The 17,832-nt window shown below is 47.4% G+C and overlaps 21 non-coding genes across 21 annotated transcripts; 8 read left to right on the top strand and 13 right to left on the bottom strand.

Moving 5' to 3' along the window:
* Positions 1-2,827: 2,827 nt before the first annotated feature.
* Positions 2,828-2,899, bottom strand: trnaa-ugc. Its single transcript has one exon. It is a non-coding gene; the product is annotated as a tRNA-Ala (tRNA).
* A 501-nt stretch (positions 2,900-3,400) lies between these two features.
* Positions 3,401-3,472, bottom strand: trnaa-ugc. The gene has a single exon. It is a non-coding gene; the product is annotated as a tRNA-Ala (tRNA).
* A 235-nt stretch (positions 3,473-3,707) lies between these two features.
* On the top strand, positions 3,708-3,780 carry trnar-ccg. The gene has a single exon. It is a non-coding gene; the product is annotated as a tRNA-Arg (tRNA).
* A 1,242-nt stretch (positions 3,781-5,022) lies between these two features.
* On the bottom strand, positions 5,023-5,093 carry trnaa-ugc. Its single transcript has one exon. It is a non-coding gene; the product is annotated as a tRNA-Ala (tRNA).
* Positions 5,094-5,593: 500 nt separating this feature from the next.
* On the bottom strand, positions 5,594-5,665 carry trnaa-cgc. The gene has a single exon. It is a non-coding gene; the product is annotated as a tRNA-Ala (tRNA).
* Positions 5,666-5,899: 234 nt separating this feature from the next.
* trnar-ccg lies at positions 5,900-5,972 on the top strand. The gene has a single exon. It is a non-coding gene; the product is annotated as a tRNA-Arg (tRNA).
* A 483-nt stretch (positions 5,973-6,455) lies between these two features.
* trnaa-ugc lies at positions 6,456-6,527 on the bottom strand. The gene has a single exon. It is a non-coding gene; the product is annotated as a tRNA-Ala (tRNA).
* A 760-nt stretch (positions 6,528-7,287) lies between these two features.
* On the top strand, positions 7,288-7,360 carry trnar-ccg. The gene has a single exon. It is a non-coding gene; the product is annotated as a tRNA-Arg (tRNA).
* Positions 7,361-8,598: 1,238 nt separating this feature from the next.
* Positions 8,599-8,670, bottom strand: trnaa-ugc. Its single transcript has one exon. It is a non-coding gene; the product is annotated as a tRNA-Ala (tRNA).
* Positions 8,671-9,167: 497 nt separating this feature from the next.
* trnaa-cgc lies at positions 9,168-9,238 on the bottom strand. The gene has a single exon. It is a non-coding gene; the product is annotated as a tRNA-Ala (tRNA).
* A 234-nt stretch (positions 9,239-9,472) lies between these two features.
* On the top strand, positions 9,473-9,545 carry trnar-ccg. The gene has a single exon. It is a non-coding gene; the product is annotated as a tRNA-Arg (tRNA).
* Positions 9,546-10,030: 485 nt separating this feature from the next.
* trnaa-ugc lies at positions 10,031-10,102 on the bottom strand. Its single transcript has one exon. It is a non-coding gene; the product is annotated as a tRNA-Ala (tRNA).
* An 808-nt stretch (positions 10,103-10,910) lies between these two features.
* trnar-ccg lies at positions 10,911-10,983 on the top strand. Its single transcript has one exon. It is a non-coding gene; the product is annotated as a tRNA-Arg (tRNA).
* Positions 10,984-12,799: 1,816 nt separating this feature from the next.
* On the bottom strand, positions 12,800-12,871 carry trnaa-cgc. The gene has a single exon. It is a non-coding gene; the product is annotated as a tRNA-Ala (tRNA).
* A 235-nt stretch (positions 12,872-13,106) lies between these two features.
* Positions 13,107-13,179, top strand: trnar-ccg. The gene has a single exon. It is a non-coding gene; the product is annotated as a tRNA-Arg (tRNA).
* A 484-nt stretch (positions 13,180-13,663) lies between these two features.
* On the bottom strand, positions 13,664-13,735 carry trnaa-ugc. The gene has a single exon. It is a non-coding gene; the product is annotated as a tRNA-Ala (tRNA).
* A 499-nt stretch (positions 13,736-14,234) lies between these two features.
* trnaa-cgc lies at positions 14,235-14,306 on the bottom strand. Its single transcript has one exon. It is a non-coding gene; the product is annotated as a tRNA-Ala (tRNA).
* Positions 14,307-14,541: 235 nt separating this feature from the next.
* On the top strand, positions 14,542-14,614 carry trnar-ccg. Its single transcript has one exon. It is a non-coding gene; the product is annotated as a tRNA-Arg (tRNA).
* A 486-nt stretch (positions 14,615-15,100) lies between these two features.
* Positions 15,101-15,172, bottom strand: trnaa-ugc. Its single transcript has one exon. It is a non-coding gene; the product is annotated as a tRNA-Ala (tRNA).
* A 499-nt stretch (positions 15,173-15,671) lies between these two features.
* On the bottom strand, positions 15,672-15,743 carry trnaa-cgc. The gene has a single exon. It is a non-coding gene; the product is annotated as a tRNA-Ala (tRNA).
* Positions 15,744-15,978: 235 nt separating this feature from the next.
* On the top strand, positions 15,979-16,051 carry trnar-ccg. Its single transcript has one exon. It is a non-coding gene; the product is annotated as a tRNA-Arg (tRNA).
* Positions 16,052-17,832: the final 1,781 nt, after the last annotated feature.

Raw genomic sequence — 17,832 nt, 5'->3', positions numbered from 1 at the left:
GTGTGCGAATGGTAGTTACGCTAATATTACGTTTATTTATGTAAAAAATGGGTGCTGCGTGCTGCGATTAGTGGAGTCCCCAAACAACTTTACCTTACGAGTAGGCAGGGGTCGCTATACAGTGAGTCTTAGCGGACTGAGCTGGCAGCTTCACCTGCCGGGACCACGGCCAGTTGCGTAGCGCCCCCTACAGTTTCGCCCATGGGTCAATACCCCCATGGGGCAACCCAGCTGACTGTTTGATGGGTACAATGGGTACTTTTCGGTTTATCCGGCTTATTACCATTATTATGTATTGACGTTGATCACGTCTCCATGGACGGCTTGCTGTCTACTTCGGTTGTGTAATTCAGATGTTGTGCATGCTGCTGCTGGTAAGGGCATGTGTTGCATAATATGCAGCATGTGTCCGCGTATCATGTTTGGCACGGATGCAGTTGGCGTTACTGTACATTTATCATGTTTTGGAGTGCCAATCCCATGCACTTTGAAATTTAATAAACTGTCAAAAAAGGTTGCAGCCCGGCCCCCGCCGCTGTCACTCTCTGGCCGTTGCACAAGCCATATCGGAATTTGCGACATGCTAAAACAATGAGTACATTGTGACACCACCCGGGTAACTCCCGGGATCAAAATGGCATTGGAAAGTGATCGCTTTATTGAGATGATTATGGTACTACCACAGGGTATTGTGAACGGTTCAGGAGGAGGAGAGGTCTGGATTTGTAAGTCTCACAGTACCGGTAAGAAGCGCCGGGTGGGGGATGCCCTCCACTGGGGTACAAATTCTGTCATTATTAGTATACGATCATGCAATGTTTCTATCTGCAAGCTGTCATAACTGAAACGATCCCCGTTATTGTTCGATTGAGAAATGGAGTGACCCACACCTCTGATACCATATGTGAGGAACCCAAAAATCTGATGCATGCGTAAAACACCCACAATGGGAATACGTAAACGTAAAAACACCAACAAAATACATTTTAATATAAGAAAAAAATAGGTGGCCCCATAACGGATTTGTCTGTGTGTGTACATACAGACGGAGGATGCAGGGGATAACCTGTGTGCGATCGGAACGGTGCAATTTCTGACCAATGTCACTGTGGATGGCGCACACGCTGACGCACACCGGAGCTGTGTCTTTGCCATGCAAGGGCATGGTGGATGGTGGAGCGCATATGGATGGTGCGTTACGAATAAAATTAAACAAAACAAACCGCTGGAAGCAGCCATGCGAGCAGGCTACCTTGAGAGCGATCGCGAATGGGTTGCGTGTCTGGAAGAAGCCTCGCTCTTTCAGATGCCGTACCAGCTTCGTCAACTCTTCGCTACCATTCTGCTGTATTCCATGCCAGCAGATACCAAGGCTCTCTGGGATAAATTCTACGACGAATTGGCTCGCGATTACGAGTACCAGTACCGCCAGCTGACCAACAAAGAAGAAATGCTAAATCTTCTTGGTTCTTTCGCTAAAGTCACGTACAAGGGAAGTAATAAATAAAAAAAATTAAACATAATAAAATAATTCTCACGACGTTTCGGCCACAACGCAAGCCGCCGTCCTCAGGTGAAAACCAGGTCTGTCGAGGCGACAGCGTCTGAATGAAACAGCACACGTGCTTGGAGCATATATATAAGCTGGGTTGGAAGGGGGGGAAAGGGCGCCTTGACAAAAGAATTTGCATATCAAGAGCAATTTAGCATATTTATGGGAATGCAGGTATGTGATTAGTACTACTTATGCCCGTGCGTTATGCAGGATTAGCAGCATCAAAGGGAGGGATATGGGAAATGCAGGTATGTGATTAGTACTACTTATGCCCGTGCATTATGCAGGATTAGGAGCATCAAAGGGAGGGGATATGGGAAATGCAGGTATGTGATTAGTACTACTTATACCCGTGCATTATGCAGGATTAGCAGCATCAAAGAAAATAAAAAAAATGGTAAAGTTCAAGACCCTTCACAGCCTCCACGAGTTCCTCACGGCAGGTGGGATGGCTCTGTCGGACTTTGACGACCTCCCGCAGCTTTCCGAGTACCCACACTTGGTCTTGGACTCGCTGCTTGAGAACAACCATATCTGCGAATTGGACACGAAGGACTTCCCATTTCGACTTCGGCGCAAACAGTTCCCCATTGTCCCAGCATTCGCGATGACCATCAACAAGGCGCAAGGGCAAACTGTTCACAACCTGCGATTATATCTACCAACGCCATGCTTCTCGCACGGCCAACTGTACGTGGCACCATCGCGAGTCACGGCAAGATCCAACATCAAGGCGCTTATTGAGGGACCTGACGACGAGGAGGAAGACAGAGTGTACACGAAGAATATCGTGTATCGCCAGATATTTCAATAAGTTGCTTTCTATATTTGAATAAGTTGCATTCTTTAATATTGTCGAGTGAGCGTCTCATAAAAATGCATATAACCTCACAAAAATAAACATAAAACAATCACCAAAACATGTCTATTGTGTCCAGCCACTTTCAACTCCCCACCAACAAAGCACATACACACCGCCCGTGAAGCGGGCGGCGACTGCTAGTATATTATGTACGACAGACAGACAGACAGTCAGACAGACAGACAGCTAAATAATCCCTGGTGGGCAGTGTGGAACATTGTTCCTCCCTATAATATGTTAACTCTAATCGATGACAACTTGATTGTAGTGCTGTTCATTGCTGAATGGATGACATGTTGGGCCTTTGGATCTGTGCTCAGCAATGATAACGAATAAAAACAAGTTGGCGTTTTGTCCAGGCCACGCATGTTTTTTCGAGTAAAATTGGCCACTGGCAAAATGTCACTGCGTGGACATGCCGGGGATTGAACCCGGGGCCTCACACATGCAAAGCGTGCGCTCTACCACTGAGCTACATCCCCATTCCGGTTCTACCTGGGCGCAGTTTCACCTAGGTATGGGGTGAAACTTCGTCATCAGCTTCTTTCTCTCTCTTGTCACCCACTCACTCTCATGTTGGCCCTGGGACTTGTACCCATCGAGTCTGCACAGAGTCCAAGCAAAATGTTTTTCTTTTAAACTGAAAGAAATAACTAGAATACATGTGGATGGATACTATAATGCTTTCCCAATTTATTTATTATTGGAAGTATTTAATTTGGAAATAAGAGTGTTCTGGATACTTTTAAGCACTTGTTTTCATCTCCAAATGTTTAAATAAACCATTTGATCACTGTGCACATCGTGAGTTACAAAATTAACAAGTTCCGTAAATTAACACACATTAATCCTAAGGTTTCGTTCACCCAGGGCAATATTTACGAAAGTTAACGTGCACCCTTATTACAGGGACATGGACACAGACAATTCATTTTGGAATTCAACCTTTGTTACAAACATGAATTAAATAAAAGCTGCGGACATGGAGATGCCGAGGATTGAACCCGGGGCCTCACACATGCAAAGCGTGCGCTCTACCACTGAGCTACATCCCCACCACACTGGCTCAGTCTGATCCCAGTAACGTGACCTCGTTGTGTAAGGGGGCTATCGGGGTCATGGCCGGAGTTGAAGAATCTACTTGGAAATCTCGCAGATCTTTTGCTTTTCCCGTTTGTTAGATAGCGGCACTTGGAAGCAAGCATTACCTGGGCTACTTATGAGTACCTTGAAAGTGACATCTCATCCACATTAGGGGTCATCACAAAGAACACAGGGCTCGATGAATGTGGCCCAGTGGCCTAATGGATAAGGCACCAGCTTCCGGAGCTGGGGATTGTGGGTTCGAGACCCATCTGGGTCTTTAGTGTTTTGGTAAAAATTCAACGATCATATTTCTTCTTCAAATCACAAGTTGATTTCCCATTCAATTACCTATGCATAATTTACCTCTCCACTTATAAAAATGTTTTCCCAAGTATCCTGATATCATTCCACTCGTTGAGTTATCCTTTTGCCATGAGGACTCCAGAATGATTTTCGTCTCACACACTCCGTTCGACCACCACTCGGCAGGTCACAACACTTTTCTATCAGCTTATTCCACGCACTGCTCGAATTTAGAAGTCCATCATCCGGTATCCAGTCTAATAACCTTGCTAAGTTCCGTAAACACGTTCCTTCGTAGTGGGCAGGTAGGAACTTGGTTGGACAGCGCATTCGTGCACGACAGACAGACAAATAATCCCTGGTGGGCAGTGTGGAACCTGTTGTTCCTACCTGTATGTATAAAAGATAACTTGACTTTAGGTAGCCAGGCAGACAAGCCCCCTTAACTATTGCCCCCCCTCCCTTAGGCCCCTCCCCCCTTAGGCCCCTCCCCCTTAGGCCCTTCCCCTGACCCCCTTTCCCTTAGGCCCCTCCCTGACCACCCCCCCCCCATATCCTCAGGCCCCTCCCCTGACCCCCCTTCCCTTAGGCCCCTCCCCTGAGCACCCCCCCCATATCCTTAAGCCCCTCCCCTGACCCCCCCTCCCTCAGGCCCCTCTGATGACCCCCCCCTCAGGCACCTCCCCTGACCCCCCCCCCCTCAGGCCCCTCTCCTGACTCCCCCCTTCCTTAGGCCCCTCCCCTGACCCGCCTCCCTTAGGCACCTCCCTCTCCGTACCCGGCAGTAGGTCTCCACCAATCAAAGAGCTGTTTACCTGACTCCCCCTCCCTTAGGCCCCTCCCCTGACTATCCTGCCTTAGGCACCTCCCCTCTTCGTACCCGGCAGTTGGTCTCTACCAATCAAAGAGCTCTTTGTAAGGTCTCCACCAATCAAAGAGCTGTGTGTATTATATATTATGTACGACAGACAGACAGTCAGACAGACAGACAGCTAAATAATCCCTGGTGGGCAGTGTGGAACATTGTTCCTCCCTATAATATGTTAACTCTAATCGATGACAACTTGATTGTAGTGCTGTTCATTGCTGAACGGATGACATTTTGGGCTTCTGGATCTGTGCTCAGCAATGACAACGAATCAAAACAAATTGGCGTTTTGTCCAGGCCACGCATGTTCCTTCGAGTAAAATTGGCCACTGGCAAAATGTCACTGCGTGGAGATGCCGGGGATTGAACCCGGGCCTCACACATGCAAAGCGTGCGCTCTACCACTGAGCTACATCCCCATTCCGGTTCTATCTGGGTGCAGTTCCACCTAGGTATGGGGTGAAACTTCGTCATCAGCTTCTTTCTCTCTTGTCACCCACTCACTCTCATGTTGGCCCTGGGACTTGTACCCATCGAGTCTGCACAGAGTCCAAGCAAAATGTGTTTCTTTTAAACTGAAAGAAATAACTAGAATACATGTGGATGGATACTATAATGCTTTCCCAATTTATTTATTATTGGAAGTATTTAATTTGGAAATAAGAGTGTTCTGGATACTTTTAAGCACTTGTTTTCATCTCCAAATGTTTAAATAAACCATTTGATCACTGTGAACATCGTGAGTTACAAAATTAGCAAGTTCCGTAAATTAACACACAATTAATCCTAAGGTTTCGTTCATCCAGGGTAATATTTACGAAAGTTAACGTGCACCCTTATTACAGGGACATGGACACAGACAATTCATTTTGGAATTCAACCTTTGTTACAAACATGAATTAAATAAAAGCTGCGGACATGGAGATGCCGGGGATTGAACCCGGGGCCTCACACATGCGAAGCGTGCGCTCTACCACTGAGCTACATCCCCACCACACTGGCTCAGTCTGATCCCAGTAACGTGACCTCGTTGTGTAAGGGGGCTATCGGGGTCATGGCCGGAGTTGAAGAATCTACTTGAAATCTCGCAGATCTTTTCCTTTTCCCGTTTGTTAGATAGCGGCACTTGGAAGCAAGCATTACCTGGGCTACTTCTGAGTACCTTGAAAGTGACATCTCATCCACATTAGGGGTCATCACAAAGAACACAGGGCTCGATGAATGTGGCCCAGTGGCCTAATGGATAAGGCACCAGCTTCCGGAGCTGGGGATTGTGGGTTCGAGTCCCATCTGGGTCTTTAGTGTTTTGGTAAAAATTCAACGATCATATTTCTTCTTCAAATCACAAGTTGATTTCCCATTCAATTACCTATGCATAATTTACCTCTCCACTTATAAAAATTTTCCCAAGTATCCTGATATCATTCCACTCGTTGAGTTATCCTTCTGCCATGAGGACTCCAGACTGATTTTCGTCTCACACACTCCGTTCGACCACCACTCGGCAGGTCACAACACTTTTCTATCAGCTTATTCCACGCACTGCTCGAATTTAGAAGTCCATCATCCGGTATCAAGTCTAATAACCTTGCTAAGTTCCGTAAATATGTTAACTCTAATCGACTACAACTTGATTGTAGTGCTGTTCATTGCTGAACGGATGACATGTTGGGCTTCTGGATCTGTGCTCAGCAATGATAACGAATAAAACAAGTAGGCGTTTTGTCCAGGCCACGCATGTTCCTTCGAGTAAAATTGGCCACTGGCAAAATGTCACTGCGTGGAGATGCCGGGGATTGAACCCGGGGCCTCACACATGCAAAGCGTGCGCTCTACCACTGAGCTACATCCCCATTCCGGTTCTACTGGGCGCAGTTCCACCTAGGTATGGGGTGAAACTTCGTCATCAGCTTCTTTCCTCTCTTGTCACCCACTCACTCTCATGTTGGCCCTGGGACTTGTACCCACCAAGCAAAATGTGTTTCTTTTAAACTGAAAGAAATAACTAGAATACATGTGGATGGATACTATAATGCTTTCCCAATTTATTTATTATTGGAAGTATTTAATTTGGAAATAAGAGTGTTCTGGATACTTTTAAGCACTTGTTTTCATCTCCAAATGTTTAATAAACCATTTGATCACTGTGTACATCGTGAGTTACAAAATTAGCAAGTTCCGTAAATTAACACACATTAATCCTAAGGTTTCGTTCATCCAGGGTAATATTTACGAAAGTTAACGTGCACCCTTATTACAGGGACATGAACCTTTGTTACAAACATGAATTAAATAAAAGCTGCGGACATGGAGATGCCGGGATTGAACCCGGGGCCTCACACATGCAAAGCGTGCGCTCTACCACTGAGCTACATCCCCACCACACTGGCTCAGTCTGATCCCAGTAACGTGACCTCGTTGTGTAAGGGGGCTATCGGGGTCATGGCCGGAGTTGAAGAATCTACTTGAAATCTCGCAGATCTTTTCCTTTTCCCGTTTGTTAGATAGCGGCACTTGGAAGCAAGCATTACCTGGGCTACTTCTGAGTACCTTGAAAGTGACATCTCATCCACATTAGGGGTCATCACAAAGAACACAGGGCTCGATGAATGTGGCCCAGTGGCCTAATGGATAAGGCACCAGCTTCCGGAGCTGGGGATTGTGGGTTCGAGTCCCATCTGGGTCTTTAGTGTTTTGGTAAAAATTCAACGATCATATTTCTTCTTCAAATCACAAGTTGATTTCCCATTCAATTACCTATGCATAATTTACCTCTCCACTTATAAAAATGTTTTCCCAAGTATCCTGATATCATTCCACTCGTTGAGTTATCCTTCTGCCATGAGGACTCCAGACTGATTTTCGTCTCACACACTCCGTTCGACCACCACTCGGCAGGTCACAACACTTTTCTATCAGCTTATTCCACGCACTGCTCGAATTTAGAAGTCCATCATCCGGTATCCAGTCTAATAACCTTGCTAAGTTCCGTAAACACGTTCCTTCGTAGTGGGCAGGTAGGAACTTGGTTGGACAGCGCATTCGTGCACGACAGACAGACAAATAATCCCTGGTGGGCAGTGTGGAACCTGTTGTTCCTACCTGTATGTATAAAAGATAACTTGACTTTAGGTAGCCAGGCAGACAAGCCCCCTTAACTATTGCCCCCCCCTCCCTTAGGCCCCTCCCCCCTTAGGCCCTCCCCCCTTAGGCCCTCCCCTGACCCCCTTTCCCTTAGGCCCCTCCCCTGACCACCCCCCCCCCATATCCTCAGGCCCCTCCCCTGACCCCCCTTCCCTTAGGCCCCTCCCCTGAGCACCCCCCCCATATCCTTAAGCCCCTCCCCTGACCCCCCCTCCCTCAGGCCCCTCTGATGACCCCCCCCTCAGGCACCTCCCTGACCCCCCCCCCCTCAGGCCCCTCTCCTGACTCCCCCTTCCTTAGGCCCCTCCCCTGACCCGCCTCCCTTAGGCACCTCCCTCTCCGTACCCGGCAGTAGGTCTCCACCAATCAAAGAGCTGTTTACCTGACTCCCCCCTCCCTTAGGCCCCTCCCTGACAATCCTCCTTAGGCACCTCCCCTCTTCGTACCCGGCAGTTGGTCTCTACCAATCAAAGAGCTCTTTGTAAGGTCTCCACCAATCAAAGAGCTGTGTGTATTATATATTATGTACGACAGACAGACAGTCAGACAGACAGACAGCTAAATAATCCCTGGGGCAGTGTGGAACATTGTTTCTCCCTATAATATGTTAACTCTAATCGATGACAACTTGATTGTAGTGCTGTTCATTGCTGAACGGATGACATTTTGGGCTTCTGGATCTGTGCTCAGCAATGACAACGAATCAAAACAAATTGGCGTTTTGTCCAGGCCACGCATGTTCCTTCGAGTAAAATTGGCCACTGGCAAAATGTCACTGCGTGGAGATGCCGGGGATTGAACCCGGGGCCTCACACATGCAAAGCGTGCGCTCTACCACTGAGCTACATCCCCATTCCGGTTCTATCTGGGTGCAGTTCCACCTAGGTATGGGTGAAACTTCGTCATCAGCTTCTTTCTCTCTTGTCACCCACTCACTCTCATGTTGGCCCTGGGACTTGTACCCATCGAGTCTGCACAGAGTCCAAGCAAAATGTGTTTCTTTTAAACTGAAAGAAATAACTAGAATACATGTGGATGGATACTATAATGCTTTCCCAATTTATTTATTATTGGAAGTATTTAATTTGGAAATAAGAGTGTTCTGGATACTTTTAAGCACTTGTTTTCATCTCCAAATGTTTAAATAAACCATTTGATCACTGTTACATCGTGAGTTACAAAATTAGCAAGTTCCGTAAATTAACACACATTAATCCTAAGGTTTCGTTCATCCAGGGTAATATTTACGAAAGTTAACGTGCACCCTTATTACAGGGACATGGACACAGACAATTCATTTTGGAATTCAACCTTTGTTACAAACATGAATTAAATAAAAGCTGCAGACATGGAGATGCCGGGGATTGAACCCGGGCCTCACACATGCGAAGCGTGCGCTCTACCACTGAGCTACATCCCCACCACACTGGCTCAGTCTGATCCCAGTAACGTGACCTCGTTGTGTAAGGGGGCTATCGGGGTCATGGCCGGAGTTGAAGAATCTACTTGAAATCTCGCAGATCTTTTCCTTTTCCCGTTTGTTAGATAGCGGCACTTGGAAGCAAGCATTACCTGGGCTACTTCTGAGTACCTTGAAAGTGACATCTCATCCACATTAGGGGTCATCACAAAGAACACAGGGCTCGATGAATGTGGCCGAGTGGCCTAATGGATAAGGCACCAGCTTCCGGAGCTGGGGATTGTGGGTTCGAGTCCCATCTGGGTCTTTATGTTTTGGTAAAAATTCAACGATCATATTTCTTCTTCAAATCACAAGTTGATTTCCCATTCAATTACCTATGCATAATTTACCTCTCCACTTATAAAAAAAATTTCCCAAGTATCCTGATATCATTCCACTCGTTGAGTTATCCTTCTGCCATGAGGACTCCAGACTGATTTTCGTCTCACACACTCCGTTCGACCACCACTCGGCAGGTCACAACACTTTTCTATCAGCTTATTCCACGCACTGCTCTAATTTAGAAGTCCATCATCCGGTATCAAGTCTAATAACCTTGCTAAGTTCCGTAAATATGTTCATTCTAATCGACGACAACTTGATTGTAGTGCTGTTCATTGCTGAACGGATGACATGTTGGGCTTCTGGATCTGTGCTCAGCAATGATAACGAATCATAACAAGATGGCGTTTAGTCCAGGCCACGCATGTTCCTTCGAGTAAAATTGGCCACTGGCAAAATGTCACTGCGTGGAGATGCCGGGGATTGAACCCGGGGCCTCACACATGCAAAGCGTGCGCTCTACCACTGAGCTACATCCCCATTCCGGTTTTAACGGGGCGCAGTTCCACCTAGGTATGGGGTGAAACTTCGTCATCAGCTTCTTTCTCTCTCTTGTCACCCACTCACTCTCATGTTGGCCCTGGGACTTGTACCCATCGAGTCTGCACAGAGTCCAAGCAAAATGTGTTTCTTTTAAACTGAAAGAAATAACTAGAATACATGTGGATGGATACTATGATGCTTTCCCAATTTATTTATTATTGGAAGTATTTAATTCGGAAATAAAAGTGTTCTGGATACTTTTAAGCACTTGTTTTCAGCTCCAAATGTTTATATAAACCATTTGATCACTGTGTAAATCGTGAGTTACAAAATTAGCAAGTTCCGTAAATTAACACAAATTAATCCTAAGGTTTCGTTCATCCAGGGTAATATTTACGAAAGTTAACGTGCACCCTTATTACAGGGACATGGACACAGACAATTCATTTTGGAATTCAACCTTTGTTACAAACATGAATTAAATAAAAGATGCGGACATGGAGATGTCAGGGATTGAACCCGGGGCCTCACACATGCAAAGCGTGCGCTCTACCACTGAGCTACATCCACACCACACTGGCTCAGTCTGATCCCAGTAACGTGACCTCGTTGTGTAAGGGGGCTATCGGGGTCATGGCCGGAGTTGAAGAATCTACTATGAAACCTCGCAGATCTTTTCCTTTTCCCGTTTGTTAGATAGCGGCACTTGGAAGCAAGCATTACCTGGGCTACTTCTGAGTACCTTGAAAGTGACATCTCATCCACATTAGGGGTCATCACAAAGAACACAGGGCTCGATGAATGTGGCCCAGTGGCCTAATGGATAAGGCACCAGCTTCCGGAGCTGGGGATTGTGGGTTCGAGTCCCATCTGGGTCTTTAGTGTTTTGGTAAAAATTCAACGATCATATTTCTTCTTCAAATCACAAGTTGATTTCCCATTCAATTACCTATGCATAATTTACCTCTCCACTTATAAAAAATGTTTTCCCAAGTATCCTGATATCATTCCACTCGTTGAGTTATCCTTCTGCCATGAGGACTCCAGACTGATTTTCGTCTCACACACTCCGTTCGACTACCACTCGGCAGGTCACAACACTTTTCTATCAGCTTATTCCACGCACTGCTCGAATTTAGAAGTCCATCATCCGGTATCCAGTCTAATAACCTTGCTAAGTTCCGTAAACACGTTCCTTCGTAGTGGGCAGGTAGGAACTTGGTTGGACAGCGCATTCGTGCACGACAGACAGACAAATAATCCCTGGTGGGCAGTGTGGAACCTGTTGTTCCTACCTGTATGTATAAAAGATAACTTGACTTTAGGTAGCCAGGCAGACAAGCCCCCTTAACTATTGCCCCCCCCTCCCTTAGGCCCCTCCCCCCTTAGGCCCCTCCCCCCTTAGCCCCTCCCCTGACCCCCTTTCCCTTAGGCCCCTCCCCTGACCACCCCCCCCCCATATCCTCAGGCCCCTCCCCTGACCCCCCTTCCCTTAGGCCCCTCCCCTGAGCACCCCCCCCCATATCCTTAAGCCCCTCCCCTGACCCCCCCTCCCTCAGGCCCCTCTGATGACCCCCCCTCAGGCACCTCCCTGACCCCCCCCCCTCAGGCCCCTCTCCTGACTCCCCCCTTCCTTAGGCCCCTCCCCTGACCCGCCTCCCTTAGGCACCTCCCCTCTCCGTACCCGGCAGTAGGTCTCCACCAATCAAAGAGCTGTTTACCTGACTCCCCCCTCCCTTAGGCCCCTCCCCTGACTATCCTCCCTTAGGCACCTCCCCTCTTCGTACCCGGCAGTTGGTCTCTACCAATCAAAGAGCTCTTTGTAAGGTCTCCACCAATCAAAGAGCTGTGTGTATTATATATTATGTACGACAGACAGACAGTCAGACAGACAGACAGCTAAATAATCCCTGGTGGGCAGTGTGGAACATTGTTCCTCCCTATAATATGTTAACTCTAATCGATGACAACTTGATTGTAGTGCTGTTCATTGCTGAACGGATGACATTTTGGGCTTCTGGATCTGTGCTCAGCAATGACAACGAATCAAAACAAATTGGCGTTTTGTCCAGGCCACGCATGTTCCTTCGAGTAAAATTGGCCACTGGCAAAATGTCACTGCGTGGAGATGCCGGGGATTGAACCCGGGGCCTCACACATGCAAAGCGTGCGCTCTACCACTGCGCTACATCCCCATTCCGGTTCTATCTGGGTGCAGTTCCACCTAGGTATGGGGTGAAACTTCGTCATCAGCTTCTTTCTCTCTTGTCACCCACTCACTCTCATGTTGGCCCTGGGACTTTTACCCATCGAGTCTGCACAGAGTCCAAGCAAAATGTGTTTCTTTTAAACTGAAAGAAATAACTAGAATACATGTGGATGGATACTATAATGCTTTCCCAATTTATTTATTATTGGAAGTATTTAATTTGGAAATAAGAGTGTTCTGGATACTTTTAAGCACTTGTTTTCATCTCCAAATGTTTAAATAAACCATTTGATCACTGTGCACATCGTGAGTTACAAAATTAACAAGTTCCGTAAATTAACACACATTAATCCTAAAGTTTCGTTCATCCAGGGTAATATTTACGAAAGTTAACGTGCACCCTTATTACAGGGACATGGACACAGACAATTCATTTTGGAATTCAACCTTTGTTACAAACATGAATTAAATAAAAGCTGCGGACATGGAGATGCCGGGGATTGAACCCGGGGCCTCACACATGCGAAGCGTGCGCTCTACCACTGAGCTACATCCCCACCACACTGGCTCAGTCTGATCCCAGTAACGTGACCTCGTTGTGTAAGGGGGCTATCGGGGTCATGGCCGGAGTTGAAGAATCTACTTGGAAATCTCGCAGATATTTTCCTTTTCCCGTTTGTTAGATAGCGGCACTTGGAAGCAAGCATTACCTGTGCTACTTCTGAGTACCTTGAATGTGACATCTCATCCACATTAGGGGTCATCACAAAGAACACAGGGCTCGATGAATGTGGCCCAGTGGCCTAATGGATAAGGCACCAGCTTCCGGAGCTGGGGATTGTGGGTTCGAGTCCCATCTGGGTCTTTAGTGTTTTGGTAAAAATTCAACGATCATATTTCTTCTTCAAATCACAAGTTGATTTCCCATTCAATTACCTATGCATAATTTACCTCTCCACTTATAAAAATTTTCCCAAGTATCCTGATATCATTCCACTCGTTGAGTTATCCTTCTGCCATGAGGACTCCAGACTGATTTTCGTCTCACACACTCCGTTCGACCACCACTCGGCAGGTCACAACACTTTTCTATCAGCTTATTCCACGCACTGCTCGAATTTAGAAGTCCATCATCCGGTATCAAGTCTAATAACCTTGCTAAGTTCCGTAAATATGTTAACTCTAATCGACGCCAACTTGATTGTAGTGCTGTTCATTGCTGAACGGATGACATGTTGGGCTTCTGGATCTGTGCTCAGCAATGATAACGAATCAAAACAAGTTGGCGTTTTGTCCAGGCCACGCATGTTCCTTCGAGTAAAATTGGCCACTGGCAAAATGTCACTGCGTGGAGATGCCGGGGATTGAACCCGGGGCCTCACACATGCAAAGCGTGCGCTCTACCACTGAGCTACATCCCCATTCCGGTTCTATCTGGGTGCAGTTCCACCTAGGTATGGGGTGAAACTTCGTCATCAGCTTCTTTCTCTCTTGTCACCCACTCACTCTCATGTTGGCCCTGGGACTTGTACCCATCGAGTCTGCACAGAGTCCAAGCAAAATGTGTTTCTTTTAAACTGAAAGAAATAACTAGAATACATGTGGATGGATACTATAATGCTTTCCCAATTTATTTATTATTGGAAGTATTTAATTTGGAAATAAGAGTGTTCTGGATACTTTTAAGCACTTGTTTTCATCTCCAAATGTTTAAATAAACCATTTGATCACTGTGCACATCGTGAGTTACAAAATTAACAAGTTCCGTAAATTAACACACATTAATCCTAAGGTTTCGTTCATCCAGGGTAATATTTACGAAAGTTAACGTGCACCCTTATTACAGGGACATGGACACAGACAATTCATTTTGGAATTCAACCTTTGTTACAAACATGAATTAAATAAAAGCTGCGGACATGGAGATGCCGGGGATTGAACCCGGGGCCTCACACATGCGAAGCGTGCGCTCTACCACTGAGCTACATCCCCACCACACTGGCTCAGTCTGATCCCAGTAACGTGACCTCGTTGTGTAAGGGGGCTATCGGGGTCATGGCCGGAGTTGAAGAATCTACTTGGAAATCTCGCAGATCTTTTCCTTTTCCCGTTTGTTAGATAGCGGCACTTGGAAGCAAGCATTACCTGGGCTACTTCTGAGTACCTTGAAAGTGACATCTCATCCACATTAGGGGTCATCACAAAGAACACAGGGCTCGATGAATGTGGCCCAGTGGCCTAATGGATAAGGCACCAGCTTCCGGAGCTGGGGATTGTGGGTTCGAGTCCCATCTGGGTCTTTAGTGTTTTGGTAAAAATTCAACGATCATATTTCTTCTTCAAATCACAAGTTGATTTCCCATTCAATTACCTATGCATAATTTACCTCTCCACTTATAAAAATGTTTTCCCAAGTATCCTGATATCATTCCACTCGTTGAGTTATCCTTCTGCCATGAGGACTCCAGACTGATTTTCGTCTCACACACTCCGTTCGACCACCACTCGGCAGGTCACAACACTTTTCTATCAGCTTATTCCACGCACTGCTCGAATTTAGAAGTCCATCATCCGGTATCAAGTCTAATAACCTTGCTAAGTTCCGTAAATATGTTAACTCTAATCGACGCCAACTTGATTGTAGTGCTGTTCATTGCTGAACGGATGACATGTTGGGCTTCTGGATCTGTGCTCAGCAATGATAACGAATCAAAACAAGTTGGCGTTTTGTCCAGGCCACGCATGTTCCTTCGAGTAAAATTGGCCACTGGCAAAATGTCACTGCGTGGAGATGCCGGGGATTGAACCCGGGGCCTCACACATGCAAAGCGTGCGCTCTACCACTGAGCTACATCCCCATTCCGGTTCTATCTGGGTGCAGTTCCACCTAGGTATGGGGTGAAACTTCGTCATCAGCTTCTTTCTCTCTTGTCACCCACTCACTCTCATGTTGGCCCTGGGACTTGTACCCATCGAGTCTGCACAGAGTCCAAGCAAAATGTGTTTCTTTTAAACTGAAAGAAATAACTAGAATACATGTGGATGGATACTATAATGCTTTCCCAATTTATTTATTATTGGAAGTATTTAATTTGGAAATAAGAGTGTTCTGGATACTTTTAAGCACTTGTTTTCATCTCCAAATGTTTAAATAAACCATTTGATCACTGTGCACATCGTGAGTTACAAAATTAACAAGTTCCGTAAATTAACACACATTAATCCTAAGGTTTCGTTCATCCAGGGTAATATTTACGAAAGTTAACGTGCACCCTTATTACAGGGACATGGACACAGACAATTCATTTTGGAATTCAACCTTTGTTACAAACATGAATTAAATAAAAGCTGCGGACATGGAGATGCCGGGGATTGAACCCGGGGCCTCACACATGCGAAGCGTGCGCTCTACCACTGAGCTACATCCCCACCACACTGGCTCAGTCTGATCCCAGTAACGTGACCTCGTTGTGTAAGGGGGCTATCGGGGTCATGGCCGGAGTTGAAGAATCTACTCTGAAATCTCGCAGATCTTTTCCTTTTCCCGTTTGTTAGATAGCGGCACTTGGAAGCAAGCATTACCTGGGCTACTTCTGAGTACCTTGAAAGTGACATCTCATCCACATTAGGGGTCATCACAAAGAACACAGGGCTCGATGAATGTGGCCCAGTGGCCTAATGGATAAGGCACCAGCTTCCGGAGCTGGGGATTGTGGGTTCGAGTCCCATCTGGGTCTTTAGTGTTTTGGTAAAAATTCAACGATCATATTTCTTCTTCAAATCACAAGTTGATTTCCCATTCAATTACCTATGCATAATTTACTTCTCCACTTATAAAACTTTTTTCCCAAGTATCCTGATATCATTCCACTCGTTGAGTTATCCTTCTGCCATGAGGACTCCAGACTGATTTTCGTCTCACACACTCCGTTCGACCACCACTCGGCAGGTCACAACACTTTTCTATCAGCTTATTCCACGCACTGCTCGAATTTAGAAGTCCATCATCCGGTATCAAGTCTAAACACGTTCCTTCGGAGTGGGCAGGTAGGAACTTGGTTGGACAGCGCATTCGTGCGATCCGTGTTGGATACCGTAGTCGTGTTGGAAGTTGTAGCTGTTACTATTGCATCAGATGATGATTGTTGATTTATTGGTGTAGGTCTTTAAGTTCATGTAGCTGTTGCAGCAGGTTGCGCCTGTGCTGTGACGCCGCCTCCTGCGTGTACCACGCGCGCCAATCCACCTGACCTGGTCCTTGAACGGCCACGATGTTGTCGTAATGGCGCACCAGGTGCATGATGTTGAGCAGGGCGTAGACGCCACAGTCGTAGCCGTTCGGTTGCTGCGGCACAAGCACCGTGGTGATTGCCACGGTGGTGATCGCCACCGGCGTGCTCACCGATTCGGCGCGCACGACCCGGTCCACCACCGTGCTGGCGAAGGCCGCGATGTTTTTGGCGTTGCGCGACTGCCCGCACGCTGCCATTGAGTCTAACAGCATGGCAGTCGACCTTGGTGGGCACGTGGCGTTGACGATGACCAAGATCTGCCAGTGCGACTGGTCGTGGATCGGTATGATCCACACCGGCCTGGAAGACACGCCATCGAAGACGCAATTCAAGTCGTCGAGATGGCCCGCCAAGAACTTTGTGTACAGGAATGTGTTGAACAGGTGGACGTATGCCGCTCGCGGCAGGCAGTAGAACTGCCCGAACAGGTTGATGATGGTGTCGTTCAACCACTGGCCAGGTTGTAAGCAGCGGAAGTCGTTCGGGAACAGCCTTCCGTACCCCGGAACGAAGACAACGTGTTCGACCGAGACAGGGGGCGGACAACGTGGAGTGACGCCGGGCGGAGGCGGGCTTGGTCGCTGCTTCACCGCCACAGCAGACTCTTGCGGCGTCGGAGCTGGCTCCTCTGGCCGCGACCGTTTTCCGCGCAGGATGAGCGGATCGGGCGGAGGCGGGCTTGGTTTGGACCTCCGCCGCTTCACCGCCACAGCAGACTCTTGCGGCGTTGGCTCCTCCGGCCGCGACCGTTTCCCGCGAGGGACGAGTGGCTTGCGAGCCTGTGGTCCCGCACGTGGTTGCCACATGCCGTTTTTGGCAATGTCCATTCGCCATTTCGTCGAATGTATATTTGGCCGCAACGTCTTGAGGTGCGCCTTCCGGAACGAGAGCGTCAAAGGAAAACAACGGAATCGACACGCCTGCCGTACGCGGCTGAACATCACGTACAGCAACTCGAATGACAGATTGGGGCTGGCGCGACTTGGCTCCAGCAGGGCGATGATGTACGCGAACGTCGCGCCCTGGCATTTCCATGTGGTGATTGCGAATGACAGGTCGACCGCGTGCATCTCGTAGGCGACCGTGACCTTGCCGATCCGGATCGTTTTCGGCTTGCGTTTGATCAGTCCGATCGGGATGTGGACCGCGTCGACACCACCGTCAGCATTGCGCGGGGCGACGTTGAGATGACGCGGCCATGCGGACACATCGACCCCATGCACGGA

The sequence above is a fragment of the Callorhinchus milii genome, unplaced genomic scaffold (genome assembly GCF_018977255.1).
Source record: "Callorhinchus milii isolate IMCB2004 unplaced genomic scaffold, IMCB_Cmil_1.0 Scaffold558, whole genome shotgun sequence".
In the NCBI taxonomy this organism is placed as follows: domain Eukaryota; kingdom Metazoa; phylum Chordata; class Chondrichthyes; order Chimaeriformes; family Callorhinchidae; genus Callorhinchus; species Callorhinchus milii.
The sequence above is the reverse complement of the archived record's forward strand: the minus strand, read 5'-3'. Positions and strand labels throughout refer to the sequence as shown.